The sequence below is a fragment of the Dermacentor silvarum genome, chromosome 5 (assembly GCF_013339745.2).
Source record: "Dermacentor silvarum isolate Dsil-2018 chromosome 5, BIME_Dsil_1.4, whole genome shotgun sequence".
Lineage (NCBI taxonomy): Eukaryota > Metazoa > Arthropoda > Arachnida > Ixodida > Ixodidae > Dermacentor > Dermacentor silvarum.
The window spans coordinates 85,937,912-85,959,442 of NC_051158.1; the positions used below are offsets into that span (position 1 = coordinate 85,937,912).

At 43.0% G+C, this 21,531-nt stretch overlaps 1 long non-coding RNA gene across 1 annotated transcript; it reads right to left on the bottom strand.

Annotated features, from left to right (window-relative positions):
• Positions 1 to 2,750: 2,750 nt before the first annotated feature.
• On the bottom strand, positions 2,751 to 21,015 carry LOC119452484 (uncharacterized). Its single transcript, XR_005191966.2, has 4 exons — positions 20,896 to 21,015; positions 11,372 to 11,497; positions 7,922 to 8,033; positions 2,751 to 3,021 (listed from the first exon to the last, which is right to left on the bottom strand). It is a non-coding gene; the product is annotated as an uncharacterized LOC119452484 (long non-coding RNA).
• Positions 21,016 to 21,531: the final 516 nt, after the last annotated feature.

The following is a 21,531-nucleotide window of genomic DNA, read 5'->3' on the forward strand; positions in this document are numbered from 1 at the left end:
GATGCCAGCATTCGAAGGGACGCTGGCATCAAGAAGCACTACCAACGCCACCTAGGTGGCGTTCACCGTACTCAGCACAGCGGAGCGTGGCCTCCGCAATTAGCTCTGAAAATGTTTCTGAAGTTGATCGCGGAGGCTGCAATTACGACGCGCTGTACGCGCTGATTTGACTCGGTGACGATTCAGTTACGTGCTTTGTCTTGCGCGTTGTATTAGTGTGTCAGTTACGTGCTTCGTCTTTCGCGTTGTGCTAGCGTGTGCAGCGTAGTGCAGCTTCCATATGCACGACGGTTGCTCATGGTCATCGACGTTGGTAGTCGTGATGGAGGAGACGTGCCACCAGGCGTCAGCGTGGGTGCATCAACGCCTAAGGGCGCTTTAGCCACAAAACACCAATAGACATTATATATCAATGTGCAATAAACATTACACTACTTCTGTGAAGACACGTTTCACTTTCGTGTTCTATACCGATTCCTATATAAGAGGGATCAACCACATTTTTTTTATGTCCACTGCCGGAGGAAGGCCTCTCCCTGCGATCTCCAATTACCCCTGTCTTAATTATCGGAATCGTGAGGGAGGTAGTGGCCGAATACTTCACCAGGGAGGCCAATTCCAGTTCTGGTGAGGGAGTGACGTTGATGAAGTTTAGTGGGCCTTCCTAGTTTGGTTGCACCTGAACTAGTATAGCCCCACTAGCTCGCGGCAATATATTTTTTTCTTGCCAGTGTCAGGCACCACTCCATGCCTAAAAATGTGGTGGACTAGAGTATATAGGATTCGAACTTACGACCTTGAGATTTGAAGCCGGGTATTCTACCTCTGCTCCACGCCACCACCTTCACGCTCCCGCAACTCGGGGTGCGCAGCTCTTAGCTGACGTTTCGCCTGGGCTTCGGAAACCCTCACGCTAGAATCGGCGCGTCGATGACGACCTCTTTCCCGAGCGAGTTCGCGGCGCCATTGCTGAAACGCAGCCTACTCCTCGACGGAACGCACCAGGCGTGGAGTTCCCGTCTGGTCGCTTTCTTTACTTCTCACATTCTTTCTTTCTTTCTTTCCTTCTTTCTTTTTCCTGGCTCATGCCCGCACATACAATGCGGGTATATGCACCACACCTGATTTCTTTCTTTCCTTCTCTCTTCCTTTCTTGGTTGTTGTTTCTTTCTTTCCTTCCTTCTTTCTTTGTTTCTTTCTTGTCCCTGGCTCATACCCGCATTTGTTGTTGTTGTTGTTGTCTCAAAGCATGGCTCGTACCCACGAGGGGGATGGGCCACACTGGATAAAATAAAACATACACCGAATAATGAACAAAAGGGGTAAAGGCGAACAATAAAAATTAAGATTTTGACAACTCCTTAACACAGATTTTGAGATATCCTATGCATAAACTAACTAAATAAAAAATTAAGAGAAAACTAACTACAAAAATTAACATAAAATAACATGTCCCACGGTGGGTACCCTAGCAGTGTAACCTTCCGGATGCTTCGATGAATTTGTGTACAGCAGTGATCATCGAACCCTGTCTTGTGCCTAATTGACAGGCCCCAAAAGACAAAATGCTTGGCGTTGTAAGTGCCACACCCAGATTATTACTTGGAAATAACAGAAACATTCTACGGAGGGAGGAGAAGCGGTGGCAAGAAAGAAAGAAATGGTCAATAGTTTCCGGTTGATTACAAAACGATCAGAGGTCAGTGATTGATAAACCAGATCTATGAAGATAAAAATTTAGGCGGGGAACTCTGCAGCGGAAATTTGACAGCGTCACCTCACATTGGCGTAAAAGGCACTTGCTCGTGTTGCACCGAAATTTTAAATGTTGAAAATCGTCTGAGGAAAGTATGGACGAGTCATAGCAATTCAGCAATAAAAGGCGTTTAAATATAGCTCCTGTTATAACAGAGAAATCAGGAAGAACATTTATGACCGGACCATTTAGTCATGTCGAAGCGAGCGAGTCAGCTGATTCATTTAAAAAGATTCCACTATGTCCGGGGACCCAGATAAAGCGGACTTCGGATAAATTTTCTGGTGCAAGAGTCGAAAATATACTCAGCAGGGGTGACTGATTATTGGAAGTTAAATGTGTACAGACCGAAAGCGCATCTGTAACAACTATTACCCGCATATCCAATGCGAGTATGCGCCACGTGTGATTTTGTTTTCGTTCATCGTGACGTAACTGATGAGCATGTCATGTCATTGATCTCATGATCTGTCAGTCATGTTAGTCATACATTCTTACTCTTCCATGCCCATTTTGGTATATACCAAGTGAACATGACGCGAGTTTTCGACAGGTTTCCGATAAGGTTTTAGCATGGTACCATCACCGCCGACACTTGTGAGGCAACACAAGCTTGTCTTGAAAATTCTCGATAAAAACATGTATAGCATATCTTAATAAATCAAGCAGGCTAGGCGACTATTTATCACCGTCCCGTTTCAAAGAGGATGCCAATAAATTGTCATCATCTTCATCATGACATGATACAGGTTATTGGTTAACAATTTTCACTGAGTGGCAATGCCTCACTATCCCACTAAAAATTTATGAAAATTTCTCTCAAGGTCAGGGCTATAGCATTCAAGAGAACAATGACACCCAGAAACAGTGCACATTAACTAGGACAAAAGCTAACAACCATATGTCGTAAGATCATAGAACATAAAAAACAACAAACTCTGTATAATAGCTTAGTATTGATTAGTGCCGTGAAAAAAGCAAGAAAACACCGACAGAGAAGTAATACACTTCTTTTATTCAACACCACAACCATGTCCACTGACCTGTTTTGCTACTGCTATACCCGATATAGAGAATATATCATCATCGCCTGCCCCCTATTACAACAGAATGTTGTCAGGGCCCCTGAACTCGCTCAAGCGGCCGTCATATGCGATTATTGCACTGCGCTGCACTTATCGCAACAATAAGGGTAGCTGTTGCGTGGAGTAGCAGCTGCTCCAGGTGCTCCTGGCTGTTGATGCTGTCCACCTTCAAATGGGCACCTGAAATAAATCCGGGATTTGTTATTTTTAAACACAAGAAATGCATGGGATAGCAGGGAACACTTAATGCACGGAAATAGAATACATATAACGTGTAAACCAAAATGACAAGAAATTATGAAAAAAGAACAGAAAAGAAAGACGTAGACCGACGAAGTAAAAGCTTATCGTTCGTGTTTCATCCCCACTAGACGGGCTTCCGTCGAACATTTTATTACACAACAAATTATATGCGAACTTCAAGAAGTGTCCTTTTATATAGGCAAAATTCATTTATTGGATATACACACCATCGATATCGTGAGAGTACTAAAAGGCAGTGTTGCCAATCTGAGTAATTTCTTTTATTTCTAGATCTTCACAAGCTTGGTCTTTTCCTGCCAACAAAAGTATAACTTTTCATGATGAAGGATGGAAATTTACGTACACAAAGTACACGCCTTGAGAGCTTTCGAATAATGCCTTTGCTTTTGTACAAGAGTAGAACACCAAGAGCAAACCAGGATGAATTAGTCCTGCAGCTTTTATTTGTATTTTTACAATGAGGCTGGGGTATCACCTAGAAGCGCTTGAAAAGGCAATATGCAGGCATTTGCAGTGTCTGTATTGAACTAGCTATATTACGTAAATAAAATTAGAACTAATGAGGGGAATGCTACTGGTAATCTGAAGAACAATTCCCGAAGAGTGAGACTTACTCCTACCTTGCGGCTAAATTTAAATTATTGACGCTCGTTTTTACTACTTTGTAAGCGTTATAAGAAGCACTTATAAAGTTCCCCTGCAACGTGGAGAAAACCGAATGCCGTACCAATTTTATTTTGTTCAGGTGGTACAGATGTGTGAGTTCATTGGCCATTATAATTTCAAAGGCAGCGCAACGTTGCTGCGCAATAAACTGCTGTTAACTATAAAAAAAAGGCAAGCGTGGAGTTGTCACTAAAAGGTCGTGCTCATGTGAGTTAATCTCCGTCTACGTATCAAGAAGCCCGCTGCCTTTGAAATGATAAACCAATTTTACATTGATAGATATAGGGGTGCAAGATATCTGTGACCTGTAGAGAAAGTTTCAAATGCATATTTTTATTGTGCGCTTACAATATAAACACCGAATACTTTCTGCCTATTTTCAGGCACTCTGCTATGCGTGTTGTTCCTTTTAACAGCCTCCTGGAGTGTATATTTCATGAAAACAAGAAAAAAATATGCTTGTAATATTATTATGAATGTTTCACGTGTCTATAATAATTATCCTTTGTAGAAAATTACTTATACAAGCCTTCCAAATAATTACAACTGGGTTTAAGAAGCCGCAGAGAAAAGATTGCCCAATGGTGTGAAAGAAGTGAAACTGCCAAAAATTTGTCATTTCTAGGTTGTCTGTCAGTTCCAACAGGCACTGATACGACATACATTGCCAAGGAAGCATGTGCGGCTGTGGGCCGTGTCAGAACCGTTGAAATTCTAAGGTCATTTGCTTTAAATATGTTCGAACTGCAATATTTCTTGTACTATGGGGATAATAAAGTGTGAATGCCTTAATATTGGCAGCTTAAACAACTTTCCCAATAGCACTAAGCATAAAAAGGCTAAATAACATGTTCTCGGTATTTAGTATTGTGAAGCTCGCGGTATTCGCGACCAAGTTTGTTGGCGTCACATGAGAACTTATTTACAAAAACGCCACGTTCGCGGCGCTTGTAGCCTCTTATTCAGAAATATGTATGGTCTAGAAACAAACAGCCTATACGTGTGGATAAATTACACTTTTGAAAAAAATCTTGAAATATTGCTTGAAATCGTTATGCCGCTGTTATGCACTCTGTTTCCCTGTGTCCTAATATACCCGGATGGGACACCAAGTTCTCATTCAGTGGAAATAGCGCGCATGTTAGCGGTGTTGTATGGCGAAAGTTTAACGCTCGGGGTTTATTTGTAATTGTTGCAAATATTTGCTTAATGCTCGTTTTCTTCCTTTGTTTATGCGTTTCCCTAGGTATACAGGCTGGATGTATCTCAAAATGTTCCGCCATGCTAAACGATGTACCTGGTTTATATTTGCAAATATAGAAATACATCTTGTGGGCATTATACAGGCAAATTTCTAAGTGTGCGGGTGAATTGCAGTCATCGTTAACGACGGCGAAGACGATAGCAGAAATTCGCCTAAAGTGTCCACAAAATTGCTATAGCAATAAAATAGAAGGACATGTTGTAGGCATTATGCAGGCAAATTTTTAAGTGTGCAGGTGAATTACAGTCATTGCTGTAAAAACATAATCACGCGCGTTATAGCCATAAATATGTTTTAACAACAGCGCGAAACTTAGCCTGACGTCCTCTAACACTAGTAGCTGTCCCGAAGAAACTATTTCGTGAAGATGGGGTAGACGGTATCGCGAATGTGTACGGAAAGATTGATGTTTGTAAACTTGAGAGAAATTGAAAGCGTTAGGCAGTATTTCTCCTCTATTTGCTTTCTTACGTGGTAACTCTGTGGAATAGCGAGGTAATTTGCGTTGAGAATTTGGGGCGTGTTCAAAGCATTGAGTGGCGGAATGTTAACCCATTGGCGGTCAATGCCAGCAAATTGCGAAAGGGGGGTATTGCAGCTTTAAAAACATAATGATTGCATGGTGGCAGCCAATAAACCCAGCATCACTTTAGAAAGTTGGCCAATAAATCGCGCTAGGTGTTCCCTTTAAAAGTGTTTTCCTCTATTTTTTTTACTTTCAGTCAATATTTGTAGAAGATTCGCTCGCACGCGGCACATCAACGCCAATGGCCTTGAAGCAGAAGAAGAGACGCATTTTCCACGCTGTATTCCGCCGTACGCTTGCAAAAGTACTCTGTCAGGGTAGAGCGTTGTTTGCGGGCAAAAATATAAATAAATAAAAACCGCGCCTTTAAGTGAGAGTATAAACATATAGACCACTTGAGGAACATTCTCAAAGTCCACACGCGTGTGTTTCATGTTTCAGTTTTTTTCATAAGAAACTGAACTTGTAAGTAAATAATACGCTTGTGAGCAGGCTTTGACATTTTGTAAAAAAAAACACTTATTTATTGACATTCTTTTATTTATTACTGTACAACACTTGTAACAAGTCTGACAGCACTAGTTTGCTTATACTGCCGACAGGGCAAAAATGATCAGAATGGAGGGCTATGTGTCATGTGTTAAATTTGGTATGCAATGAATTGACATTTCTAGCCTAATTGTAAGCTTCGCAATTATTAGGTAACTATAGTTTGCTCCGAATGTTTCTTTTTTTGTAGTACTTGTTCATTTGAACGGCTTCCACAAAACTAGTTTGCATGGTAATTGTTAATTCGAACCTCAAAGGTTGGAAGAGCCATAAAAGAACAGGTAACGAGTAAGTGCTCACTTCCAAATAAGATATACCTTCAGTAGGAATGCTTATGCAAGGGTAAGAAAAAAATCTGCCGAATGACACGGAAAAAGAAAGAGGGATCAAAAACAGCATGGCCACCACCACCTTACGACATGGCACGTGCAGCCACAAGGCTATCGATCCATAGTCCATTTCAAAGATGGATCGACGCCACGATGATCCACGTCTCCCTGAAATATTGCAACCTATGTATAGTAATTCTGGGGTTTTACGCGCCAAATTCACCATCAGAATATGAGGGGCGTCGTAGTGGGGGACTCAGGATTAATGTCCATCACCTGGGGTTCTTTACTGTGCATCCAATACAAGGTACACGGGCGTCTTGCAATTTTCCCCAATCTAAATGCGGCCGCCGCGGGTGGGATTTGATGCCACAGCCTCTTGCTTAACAGCGCATACGCCAAAGCCACTAAGCAACCCCTATAGTATACGGTTAATTGTTGCAACTTCCGCTGTCTGCCTCGTTCTCAACCATTAAGATTTGTTCACGACAGTGCGCTTGTCGAATTCGGGATTACATGCACACGTGCGATAGTGCGCCGCGAAGTTGTCGAGCCAACATGTGCTCATCGAATGCTCTGCATTCTATGCGGTTAACGTTGCAAGCGTGCGTGTCAAATTATGCGGGGAAGTGTTTTGAATTACTTGATCTATTTACAGGCAACTGAGTTTTCTAATGAAACAGCTCAAAAGAGATATCGTAGCTAAAATGGGACTGTAGTTTCGCAAGGTAGTACAATCCTGCTTAGTTTCTATTATTGGTTGTAAAGTACAATGTTGAACAAGTGGGCCAATTTTCAAGTGTGTAACAGTTACGCAACTGTAAAAAATGAGGCAACACTCCAACTTAGATTGGATAAGACCAGCCCTCACAAAAGTGCAGAAATTGCAGAACCTGAAAGGTTGTTACTTTTTAAATCTCTGAGCAGGAGAAGCGTTTGATATCGCTTTCCCTGTGTTCTGGGTGATTCCCATTCCCTTTCTCGCGCGGCATTCATGCACGCGCAACATCTTGCGGAGGCCCTTGTTGGTGAGTTAGGTGTATGCACAGCGGGTGCATCTCTGCGCGGTCTATTGGCGTAGCTAAGGCGACTTGACAAAAAGTAAGCTTAGGCGCGTTTTCAAGTAGCTGTGATAACTGACGGTAAATTCGCGAGTGACAAGAATCATTTATCGGAATTCCATGCTGGCGTTTTCAACGTAAGTGGAAGTTGAAAATTGGGGTTTCTATCATTAACTCAAAGGTCTAAGCGTGAACGCGGCATTTTGTGTTTTCCGTTTGTGAAAGATACTCTGAGTGTCACTCGTTACTTAGCTCCTACTGGTTAGGAGAATGGTTTTACAGAAGAACAATGTCATACAAACGCATAGTGATATTAGCACTTCTAGAGAACGTACTGCATATACGCAAATGGCGCTTGCAGTGGTATTTATTTGTGCTAGCAAGTTATTTGTACATAGGTGCAAAACCAAGCATCGCTTACCCCGTGACTGTCATTGTGGCTCCATCCGGTGCGCAAGAGACTCGAGCACAGGGCTTTTCTAAATTTCTAGTTTGACCGGGAGGAATGTGATGGCCACCAAACTTGCACCCAGCTTGAAAAATAAAGTAAGCAGATTAGCAGAACTCCTTCGCATTTCGTCAACACACCAGCTAATAAAACTATAATTACAAAGACATAAATATAAAATATTGCTTTTGGTAGAGAGTAGGGGAGAAAAAAAGCCGAAACATAGATTGCGATAGCAAATAATTAAACCACTATGCGAGCTAAGGATCGTAGTTTTATCGGCCGTATAAACTTGTAAACATTCGATTACTAACTAAATCAACAAGTATGATCTCACGCGCGCACAAGCAAATATGAGCACATCTCACTCGATGACCGCGCACACTCACAGTGGGAAAGCGCGGCAGCACCAGCAAGCGAATTGGCCTTCGTACTGCCTCTCCCTTCACCGCGAACTAAGCGACGAGAACGCAGCGCAGACGAAGCTACCACCACTCGACGCACTCTGGCCCCATCGCAGATTGCTTTCAAGATAGGGACCGCGCGTCCGGGCTATACACATCGGCCACCGGAGTAGAGCCTCCCCTCCCTCTCCTCCCGCCAGTGAATTGCTCGCACCGGAAGGCGGCGCGCTTCCTCCCCGCTTTCCTCCCTTGTGAGCGCGATATTGAGCCACCATCGTCGGCTCAGCTTCGCACGCTTTCAATCGCACATACAGCATATGGCGCACGGCGACGATGTTATCGCCCCTGGACTTGCGGAACATCACGGTGACGTCGACAACGACGACGACCGCAGAAAGGCGCCTGGAGGGTCCATATAATTGCTATCGCAAATAAACAAGGTTCTCTGATACTGCGCTATTGTCCTTTGTTTGCATAGCGCTCCTTTAAAGGGGGAACCTAGAAAATGTTTAGAAATGACGTTCTGGTCATAACACTTCCACGTTATTAGCACAAAAAGAACAGAAGAGAACCATTTCTGATGGCAATATTTTGCAGCACATTTCGTGGTAAATTGCAATGCACAGTTACACGTGCGCAGTTTGTACAATGCTAGCTTTTTACATATGTTTCGCGACAGGAGTTGGTTTGTGCGCGGGCGATGGGAAACCACACAGACAAAGTCGCTTTTCATGGAAGTGATTCTTACACATTTCTATTCACAAACTGCTCCAAGCCAAGAAACGTTCCAAGATTGGCTTAGAGAACATCTTATTAATATTGGTGCTTCCTGGAGCACAGTCAATATTGGTACACCACACTTTGCTATGATAAATAAGCAAGCGAAGTCTATCGCCTAGTACCTGAATGAGAAATTGAATATATACCTTAGAAGACAGGTCGCATTAGCTCTAGCACGAAGTACACGCACATTAAAATGATAAACCAGTATAAAAGAACACTTGCATTTTTTGAAATACTCCCTGCGAAATACTGAGACATTGTTGGGAATCTTATTATTTGCGCATCACTGAAGAATACAGCGTTTTCACTGTTGCTAGATTTATACATACGCTATTTTTTTCATTAGGTTTTGTGTGTGCTGGCGGAAACGCACGAATTACATAAACTCGATGTAACTAAACAATGTAAGTGTTCCCTTTAAGAAATGAGTTTGTGAGAATACCTGTTTTGACAAACATTGCGCGACATTTACGTGCCATTTTCGTGAACACGATTACCATGTGTTTGTTACCGGTTGTGCAGTTATGTGCAAATCGTTCTAGAATGCAATGACAAGCCATTTTACCATTCCATAACATCATAGTTCTGTTTTACACATCGTTCAGTCTTGCTGCACCAAAGTATTAAATTACACTCCCAAAATTTGAAGCGATAATCATAGCCCTACATACAGTGAGAGTCAAGAACTATATGGTGCAAAAACTGTGAGCCAGGAATATAACTCTTTTTTTTGATGAACTGGTGCTCGAAGAAATCAATAGCATTGGAAGCATGACGATGGCGGTGGACACAGTCGTCGGTCGTAGAAATCTCATCGACTGGTAACGTTCTTCGGTGATATATACATAACTCACCGTAGAATACCACGACCTCGCTGGTGTGTGCCTACGTTACAGAATATGCACCCCAATAGGCGTCACTCACGTAACCAGATTAGACAAGAATCTTTCGTTATACAGTTGGTGGCAACATTCTAGAAAGTTCAGATATATGAAGGCGCGTCTTGTGCCAAGCGATCAATTCCTGTAGTAGTGGTTATTCAGCTTGAAAACCGGCAAAATTGAAAATATAGACGCATGCCGCTGTGTTGCGGCATAGTTATTTAAAACCTTCAATTTTACTTCTATAATTGCCTTCGCAGTAGATATAAATAAATAATTCAATTCACCACAAGCGACATTTTGGTGCAAACAAAATTACCTCCCCATTTGTAACTGCGAGCTTACGGTGCGATAAGATTGTTGTTATTTTAACATTTCTAGTAACAAAAAATGTTGACCTCTTCAAATATTGAAAGAAACATACTTCGAAGTGCGCAAAGAACACGGATTCCTTTTTATGTTCTTAAAAAATAAACTTTTATCCTATATTTCATTAAACAATAAGCTAGTGCTTCACTGCAAAATGCTGCAGTCTTTTATTCATTGCAATCTAAATATATTATTGTATGCATAGGGTTCACTTTGACGTGGGGAATGAATATAGTTAATAATAATTGTCGATAATAACAAAAACGCACAATATCGTAAATATGCGACAGTTTCGCACCTGCCTTAATTTAAAATTGTAACATTCCGGCACAAGTGCTGATCGCACTTTTAAAGGGCATTGTAAAGGTGAGCTGTACATTAGGTACATCAGACTATTTTCTGATGAAGGTTCGGCTACATTTACTGGTCTCCTCTCACACTGCGTGAAGTACAACACAGTAGACATTAGGGTGAGTTGATAGAGATTCATTTTTAAAGAGCACTTGTTAGTAAGAAGCTTGAGTTTTGTCCGGTTTTTGCCCTCCTTACCGATGAAACTTCCCCAGGTATACAAATATAGATGTGTTGTTTGAATAATATATTGTCATGTCTTTTTGTAATTACCTAATGTCCACATACATACGGCTACAAATATTAGTCCAGTCTGACAAGGAGAAGGGCCTAATGACGATTACAATTCTCCTTTTGCGCATACAAGAAACTGGGTGAGCCTTGCGTATATAGGCTGACTAGTGCAGCCCGCTTGTGACGTTGGTGCGTGCGCACTACACAGTCAAGCATTTTTTAGTACATGCACTCTTACTGTCGTTTCTACCTTTAGCAAAAAGTATTTATTACCTGTTTGTTATTGGAAGCTCTTACCTTATACCTTTTCGTTCGTTCAAACTTTAGAGTTTGTAATGTTTAATCTATATATGTGTCATACATTTGCACACAATGTATGACAGTTTACACGTTTTACTTACCCCGACCACCGCTCCTTGCAAGGCACTGCTCGAGCGTGCATGCAACAAATGCAATTTGCATTGTTACAATGATCACCACTGCTGTAATCTTCATTGTGAATAAGCGCAACCGATAGTTTTCAGTACCTGTAAAGAAGCCATTTAAAACTTGTTTACATCGAACGACCACACTACGGCAACATGACCCAGCACACATTCGTAAACGGTAATAAATAAATGCACGCTAAGTTTTGTTGTTACATTAAAAATACAGTCCTAAAGGCCAACTATAGCAAGATTTCATATTGGTAAATTTGTTATAAATGACGAATAAGTACCACTAAAGCAATATTGGCAAAGCCGTAGGGCTCTTAATTGTATATCTTTGTTGTCAGCAGCTTTTAAATGCTCCTAAACAGACGGCGCGTTCCCCGGATTAGTGTCGCTATGACGGAAAGCCCAACATGCCACCTCCCGGATATGTTAGCGCGTCGCGATAAGCAGCGATCCCCACCTGATCTCGAAGGTCACGCCAAGGAGCCGTACGTTCTAGGTCATGTGTCATTTCCGGTGAGCGGTAATCGCAGGAAATGAAAGTGGGTGAAAAAACATCTGGCCGCATGTCGGATACGAACCTTCGTGTTCGCATTACGCGTGCCGATGCTTTACCAGCTGAGTTACCGCGGCTCCGTTTTACAATTCACTGTCGGGGCGTTTTAGGTTTCCCTACTAGAACTACTAGTGTTAGCCAGCGCTACCAATCACGGTCTTGGCGGCGTAGTTATACATTTCTTTTTCAATCAATTATTTATTAGTGATATTAAATTTATAATAAGCAAAGTCAATTACAAGTCCCTAACTTAATTGTAGTTCTTAATTTTCATTCACTGTCATTTTTATTTCCTATTTCAAGTAAGAACTCAAAGTTGTTAAGAACCCTTATGATGTCCATGGCGTCATTTTTTTCTTGGCTCGAGCGGAACTTAGAAAACGGCCACTTATAAACGCGAAAAGCATCGAAAGGCATTCACATCGGCAAAAGGCATCGCTACAAAAGTGCGTCCTCTTCAGAAGCTTCTCGTTGTAGCAGATATAAGTGGTTGCTTGCATTTCCTGCGCGTTCCATGTCCGCGCAAGCTCTCGCCGAGATTATAACTGTGCCTCGGTATATGGTATGGTATAATAAACTTTATTCAGGTCCTGAAGATCAACCCTTAGGATGACGCAGGCGGCTCCCACGTCGGGACAGTAAGGTTGAATGTTACCGCCGTGTCGTGGGCCTTCTGGACGGCCTGTACTTGATCTAAAAGAACTCCACTGTGAAGTACTCGCTGCCAACAGTCTCTTTCCTTGTCGCAGTCTATGAAAGCCACACGACCTTGCCAAAGCATATGATCCAGAGTAATGATGCCATTACACTTCTCGCAATTTATTGGTACCTCTCTTTCTGGATGTAGCTTGTTAACAAAGTTTGGACTCGGATAAGTTCTTGTCTGTAACAATGTCAGAGTCACCGCTTGAGCTCTATTGAGCTTAGCGCGTGGCACTGGGAATTCGCTTTTGTTAAGGTAGTAATGCTTCGTGACTTCATTATATGTAAGTAATCGGTCCCTGTTCTCCTCCTGCATATTATTGGGGTCCTGGTCGCGTAGTGCACTGATAGTAAGTCCTCGTGCAGCTGCGTCAGCCATCTCGTTTAAATTCTTCCGAGATGGATTGACAGCCCCATGTGTGCAGGAAACCAGCGGATTTCGATTTATTGGCTGTCCATCTAACCGATCAGCTCGGCAGCCCTTTTGGTTACAAAGCCTTTGGTAAAGTGTCTAATAGCCATCCTCGAGTCACTGTAAATTCTCGTCCACTTATTATTCCTTAAGGCAATGCTATCGCTACTTTTTACGCGACTGTCGCTTCTTTAGTCATGATTCTTAATAGCATCCCGAGTGAGTCCATCTGCATCTACTACCACTGCCGTAAAGGCGTTCTTTCCTCTGAACCATGCAGCATCTACAAAACCCGCATGTTCTCTGTCCTGTTCTGTCTCCTGCAGGAGAGCTTCCCCTGCCTTTCTTCGTTCCAGGTTGTGCACTGGGTGCATATTTCTGGCAAAAGAAGTCATCTTTATGATCTGTCTTATGCTATCTTTCAGTTCTACTGTGTCTTCCGAATTTTTGGATTCGCTTGGGTACTACCTCACCTCTTCTAGTATTGCTCTGCCTGACCTTGTTTCGGAAAGCCTTTCTCTGTGGGCAATTGCTGAGCTTCAATTATCTCGGCTATTGTGTTGTGGAGCCCTAGTTTCATTAATTTTTCATCCGGTGTGCTAACCGACCATCCCACTGATGTTTTGAACAAGCCTTTTAATTATTCTGTTCAACTTCTTTAGCTCTTTCTGTGTCCATCTAAGCATGCCTGCTACATATGAGAAATGACACAAAGAGAAGATGTGGACCAGTCTTATGGCGCTCTCCTCTCCCAACCCTCTCTGTCTATTAGTGATTCTCCTTAGCAGTCTTATTACCTCCTCAGTCTTGCTTGTGATGTGTTGTATCGTTTTCTCGTTTGCCTCCAGGAATAACCTATAAGACTCTAATGTATTCGACTTGCTTAATAGTTTTGCCTGCCTTCGTGGTTAGTACTAACCTGGGCTGTTCCTCGGGAACACATCCCCTCGGTTTGCTACCCCTTCTCCTGTTACTGAGTACTAGGAGTTCAGACTTCTCAGCAGAGCATTTCAGCCCCATGTCTTCTATAATGGACTCCACCTCATAAATGCTCTCCTGAAGTCTGTTTTCCGCCTGTCACATCCTTGCTTCAGCGTTCCATATTGTCACATCGTCTGTATAAATGGTAAAGTTAATGCCCTGTATTCCTTTTAACCCCTTTTGCCGCTTTTGGCATCGCCAGGTTGAAAAGCATAACCGGTGACAAGACCGATCCCTTGTGGCGTCCCTCCGTCACCGAGATCCATCTGCTTTGATTTCATGTCCCCGAATATAAGGTGTGCTGAGCGATGGCCAAGAAAGGCTTTAACCACTTCATATAGTTTTCGGCCCAATCCCAGTTCAGAAATGACCTCAAGTATTGCTCCGTGCTTAATTTTGTCAAAAGCTTTTTCGACATCCAAGCCCAAGAGAGCTCTAGTGTTCTTTGGACTGGCTAAGAGCAATTTATGCTCGATTAACAACATGGCATCTTGTGTGGACAAAATCTGGTCTGATACCAATCAAATTATACGGTAGGATGTCATTGTCCTCCACATATTTCGTTAACCTGTTCAATATGACATGCTCCATTGTCTTCCCTAGACATGATGTTAACGAAATTGGCCTGAGGTTATCCAAGTTGAGTTTGCCCGGCTTTGGTATTAGGATAGTACAGGCCGTCCTCTATTCTTCTGGATATACCCCATTCTTCCATAATTCATTAATATATGTGGTCAGATATATTATGGGGTGCCTCGGTAAAGCGAAATCAAAGCGGGCCAAGTGTCTAAACGCGCTTATTTGCGCGTGAGAAATTCCTCAGAATGTCATATGCCGCTTGTCGATGCATTTGTCATTGGTGTAATGGTTTCAATACCGCTCTTCTGGACTAGACGTATAGTGTGCTCGAATCCCGCCATCCGGGATGTCAATGGTGTTTAAATATTTATGAAACAGTACTTTGTTTACAATCATTACTTTCCAAAGTCATAAAGCCGTTTGAAGTCAGGAGGAGGAAGTATAGGAAAAGGTTTGTACTAACCATCATTCCTACGCTGGCTTACAAAATAATCGCGTCGAAGGATCGTGCACCCTCAAGTAGGTGGCGATAAGCATACATAAGTTTGTGCGTACATAGAGGTGGACCTATTCAAGTCTAGGTGGCGGTGCGGGTTGTTTTTGGGACACGAAATGGAAGGACGAACGGAACAAAACTGAAAGTGATCCCGGGAACCTAGCCATAGAAAGCTCCGCATCAATAAGCATAAATAAAAAAGGTACGGTAGCGGCATTCAATCACGGTACCACCAGCCCATAATCTCTCTATTCTAAGCATTCGGCTGCACAGGCACGCCCTCAAGAGAGAGAATAGAACATCCTAAATAATTTTAGGCACGAAAACCAGTGCGTGGAAACGCTTGACATTTTTCTTGAACGCCGATGGTTTTTCGTGGATCTGACTTCGTACTACGTGCTCATACATCGTCTACGCGTGACGCTCGCAACACCACTGGCGGCGTTTATCGTCAATCCAGCGTTGCCAGACGTTTTGTAGCTGACAAGGCGCTGTGCCTTCTATCCAGCAGGAGCCCCGATAAGTGCTGCGGGAAGCCAAGATGTCGGACCCGCGCATACCTTAAACAGTGGCCGAGGAGCCCAAGCGCAAATCTCATTCTTGGTATCGTTGTCAATGGCCCATCAAACCTCCATTTTTGGGAAATAAATAAATCAACGAATTGCTCAACAGGTCGGATTCTTGTAGAGGATCTCTAGCAAACAATCCCGATCTTGTAATCACTACGCCTCTCACGGTTTTCCCCCACAACAGTGGGGGGAAAACAGTCTCACAGCTCTTACTAAGATGATAGTTTTGCCGAACTCAGCTGTAAAAGACCACACCCACTACGCTACCGTGGTGGGTAGCTCATGCACAGGATTTTACTAATTCACATTCTGGAGTTATATGTAGCCCCAAGTTCATTACCCGTGCAGATGTACCAGTCGCCAGTTGTGTTCTCGGCGGAATTACACAGCGAAACAACAAACCATAAGCAACTATTCTCACTATACAAAGTACAGACATAAGGAAACTAGCATGATGCGGCAGATGGTGGACAATAGGTGGGCCGATCCCATAGCACTCTCATCCCCAGTCGCGTGGATGACGTGGACCGCGTGATGAAGGTTCTCTCTTTTTGCAGATTTGCCGGTCAGCCGCGTGCTCGCGATGCTATACAAAACCTGTTGCAGAAGGGTAACAGTTTCATAGCATTTGAAGTAGCGTAGACACCAAATATAGTCGCTAAATTGACAATAGCGGGAGCTTTGCTTGCTTACGAGGAGCGCTTTCACGAAGTGCAACTGACCGCAGACGGTTAAAAGGTAATGTATATTTCAATTTTAATATATATGAATGAAATACGGCTCCCTTTTTCATAGTCATCGCGAAGGACATCATGAAAACGTCATTCTTGAGAACAATATAGTGCGAGGTTAAAGACCCTGGTGGCGACTTAGTTTAAGAGCGGCTGAATGTGCGTTTGCCGAAGCACTGTCGGGATCTATGAGTGCGCGTCCCCCATCTAGCACCGGGCGTCCACGAACGTGGGCTCGCGTGTAAAATTGAGCAGACGATGGAGGAATTCATTGTCGTCAACTCTTTGGTGGTTCGTGTGAACTCCCTGGCGTTGGGTACCCGTGATTTAGGTCACTCAAGAGTATCCACGCTCTACTGACGGGAACCTTGAAATCTGGAACTGTGGAGTGGAAATGTTTTTATAAATAATTACTGGAGACAACACCATAGTGCATAAGCCCGCCTTTATTCTGGTCCCCTAGATAGCATGTTACACCGAAGAGTAAAAAAAGAATCATTGAAGAACTTGGTGTTAGGATCCTGCACTAAACCGCTTCCCAAAGCTTTGCGTCAAATAGATTGCAAAATGTGCGTTGTATCTGTATACCAGTTTTTTGCTCAGGGGCTTACTTACACTCAGATCGGTAAATTCTGATCAAGCTTGCTTCACTCTGACGGACACATATCACCATCAGAGACAGAGCGTCTCACTCGAACTCAGCTTACTCAGCCCGAACATTTCGGAATATGATGAACAAATAAGAATAAAATACAGGCCTACTCATACTACCAGGTTCACATACTCGCGCGCATCGCGGATGCTCATGAAATCACTGCATCGCTGATAGCCATGCTGCACGGGCACATCTGACTTTCAAAACATTTTCGTGGCGCCAAAAGTCAACGTATCTCATCCAGGCTAATTTCGGCCGCGAGCCACGTGTTCTGGTTTCCCGGCATAGCTGGACGCCGCAGCCCCCGCTTCGCCTTCCTGTATATAGTATATGCGACAGGACGCCTTGTCGGCTGCCGTCTGGTTTCCCTACTTTCGGTTTGTGAAACCCCACACTGACCATGTTCCACTCACTGAAAGTTATTTTCGCTATTTATAGTCATAATCAGGCACTTCACTCTCTTGATAGCATAGGCGCGACGTACGTACGACAGGCGTATATGTATTATTAACGAATGGGTACTAAAGGCTGAAATAGCGATACTGTTACAGATTCCGTAAAAATTACGTTTCCATAAAATGTTTTACTTGGTGTAGCCAGCAGTTCATCTTAACACGCCCACCAGTAGGTGCTTTAAACATTGTTAACTCCTTTTCAATTCGACTTGCATTCGCTTGGAGATAGAGCTCTGCCAACGGCATAGTTGGAACGCTTCTTTTGATGCGCTTGCTTGTTACCTTTTAATAATTTGCTTAGAAATAAGTTATTGAGAATAACTAATAATAAATAAACGCAAAATTATAACAATTAAAGTCAATGTAATCCACCTTATGATAGCGATTATCATTGGGTTCCTATTGCCTCAGTTCTTCCCGAAGAATCTGAGAACCTGAACGTGCGGTATGAAGCGCACGGAAAACCCAATATAAATACTTATGTATAATAGGGGTGAGGCATTCTGTCACATTCTATCCTTCTGAATTACTGCCGGAGCTATCCGATACCGCCTACATAGGTTACTCGATGTTTGAACTGTTGACCTTAAACACGCTGCTCAACATGTCTGCTTTAAATATTCTATCAATATTCGAGACGCTCTGTTCGTACTGCGAGTTTCTTTCTAAGCACTAAGTAATATTTTCTTGCGATCACAAAATATAAGTGGCTGTGCGGTTCCTGATGGGAAAATGTACTGGCTTGGACTAGCTGGTATATGTTGTCCATGATTGCAGGTATTGCGCGCAAACTAAGAGACAAATACACGGGAAGACATAGGCACAATCGCATGTGTCAATGACTTCACGTGTGTTTGTATCTTACTTTGTGCACAGTATATTCTATCATGACCTAAGAAAACTAGCTCGATAAGGTGCCCGGAGCTGATAATGAACTGCATGAACACAGCGAAAAGAAGTTTGGGGAAAATAAAAAAAAATCACCTTATGGTAGAATATCGCTTGGAAACTAACATGTAGGACTTATCTCAGTGTGGAACTATTGGCGTGAAAATTGTGGTGTGACTTCGCAATGTTACGGAAATCTGCTGTGTTCATTTTTCTGAACAACTTGGAACGCAGGAAAAAAAATAAAAGACAAGTTGTCAATTAAAACTGCAGGAATTATACACGCAGAACTGTTTGAAGACGCTACGCACTAACGGAATGCTAAAACACTGTCACTGCATCAAAACACTCGATTTAGCACACTCGGCGTAATTCTTGAGTACCATCGACAGGTTCGATTGCCACTGAGGGAAGTAGATAAGCGAATGAAGCCGCCAGTCGATGCTTTATTGAATATGTATTCCTGTGAACTCATTGCGCGCTTTCTTCAGTTCCCTTAGTTTAGTGCAGTTGCATCATTGAACTTTCAGGCTAGGGATGTCGCACTTATTTATGTTGCTCGCCTTTCACATTAAGGTGTTAAGTGTGTTTTAGTGATATTTGCAAACCAGTGGCATTCATTATTTGCATTGACATGTGTAGAATCGCCAGCCGTAATTAAAGGCGGCAACATTTTCTAAACATCAAAATTGAAAAAAAAAGAGTTCACCGACGATTACGATACTCTCTAATGCGAATTTTGATCGTAGCTGTTTAGGTGTTCTGAAATGCCAGTATATTGTGACAAGGAATTTGATTCTTAATGTCAGGGTCCTCTCGGCTGCGGCGCTGAGCCTCTGCTCGTTTAGCAGCAGAGGTAGACGTTAGCATTTCCACCGGTTGTGTCGCTCATTGTTCAGAAAGAAAGCGGGAACACCACAACGCGTGGCTCCCGCGGTGCGCATTCTGTAGCGACGGCGGCGCAGGCGAAGTAGCGCATGCGCAGTGGGCCCGACGCCAGCGTTAGCGGTTGTGTTTGCATATATAGTACTGGTGGCGGCACTCGCCCCAGGCCTGATTACTGCCGTTGAGCACGTCTCGTGCGGCACTCGGCTTTCCTTCCTCCGCTTTCCTCTACGCGCTCTTTTCACTATCGCCGTTGTTAATCTCCCGCTGCGTTTTGCATTCGCTCTTTCATCCTTCGGTGTGCTAGTTCGCTCGGTTACACCGAGGGACGCTCAACGCAGGAACGGCCACATAAGATCAGCGCTCTAAAAAGTTGTGTTTAGAAAGAGAATCGCAAGGTACAAGCATATCAAAACTTTACTGGGCAGAAAGCGCATCTGAGACATCATAAGAATAGCCGTAACATGCATCTTTCAGAAACTGGTTTTTACACACTTAGCAGATAAGAGCAACGTGCTGGTTGTCAGGGCCACCAATGGAAGCGCCGGTGCGGCAATCGCTTTTGCGTCCCAATTTGGGACACGTGACATTGCTTCTCCCCGGTGAGAGCGTGCGCGGTGATATTATCCCGCGATATTGGAAGCTTATTTTATCTTATTATTTATAAGCTTTCGTCCTTGTCGCTAAATTATAATTGACTGCCGTATTTAGTTCGGTACCTCCTAAGCATATTTTTAATATAATATACTCGTCGCACATTTCAGCAAAGACCGGAATTTACTATTGTTTTGATCAGATGTTTGTTTAGAATCCAGCAAGAACTCCTGCTATGCAAAAGTAAACTGAGAAAAGAAAGTTTCGAGAGCCCGATTAAGTTACCAATCTCTTCTTGGAATTGTGTTGTTCGTGAGTAAATATGTTGAAAAGATTACCAGCATTCAAGATGGTGGTGTCCTGGTTACCGTTCGTGATGGCGCACTAGTGACAAATAACAAAGACGAATGAGTTGATCCGAGAGTTTTTGATACGAGAGGCTTCAAAAAATTAGAAGTTAGCCGATAATGAAGCCGGACTAAGACACGGAAGAAAGCGCTGGTGTCACCTACTACGCCACCCCGGTGGTTAAAATGGCATTACACATCTGTTGCCTTGGCCGTGCAGGGTGCTGGCTAACACGTTCAGGGCCAATCTTGTACACGAACACAAGTGGGCGCGAGAGTGGTGGACGCGGTTGCCCGATTTGTAAATCAGCGCAGACCTAATGGGTTATAAGTTCCTATTTGCCGTAAGATTAGTTCACCACATTAATATCGCTTTACCTGATTCTATATTCTCCGCACTAGCTCATTTGCCTTGATTTTCTGTTATATTGTACATATATCCTAAACCTATGACAAAAAGAAATAAAGGAACTTATCGAGAAGATGATGGTGATGATTATCTCATCACATATTGCGCTAACTGAAAGAATGCTGGTGCAATAAAGAAAAGAAAACAAAAAGAAACAGTATTGCTCTAAACATTGCCAAACCGAACCAAACGCCGGCTAAATGCTGGCGAAGAGAGGTAACGCTATACTCACCTTCCGTATCGGGTAGGCTCTACTTGTGCAGAAGGCCAGGAGCGAAGTGGAGAACGGGATCTTAGTGGCGTGCTTTTATAGTGCCCGAGACGTGTTTAACAGCGCTCATTGGTAGCTCTGCTACACCTAAAATATTTCTTTGCTGACAGCTAATCAGTCTTCACTATTAGTGACGTCAATGCTGCCGTCTCGCATACAATCGAGCAAAGGAAATAGTTTAGTTCTTGTTTATTTTTTAAATAAATTTTTGGGATGTCTATGAAAGGTATTTTTGAACTCGTGACGTGGAAAACTTGCACATGTACCGCGAATGCATATTTAGCGTGGCTTAATAACTATGCTCCAGTGTATACGAGTATATACCTCCACGTATATATGTGAAAACTATATATATATATATATATATATATATATATATATATATATATATATATATATATATGTGTGTGTGTGTGTGTGTGTGTGTGTGTGTGTGTGTGTGTGTGTGTGTGTGTGTGTGTGTGTGTGTGTGTGTGTGTGTGTGTGTGTGTGTGCGTGTGTGACTGTGTTTGTGTGGGTGAAGGGAGACCGAGGGGCTCGATTTCTGGTAACCAAGACCATATAATGGCAACAGACAGTAAACCTAAGGAAAGCGTC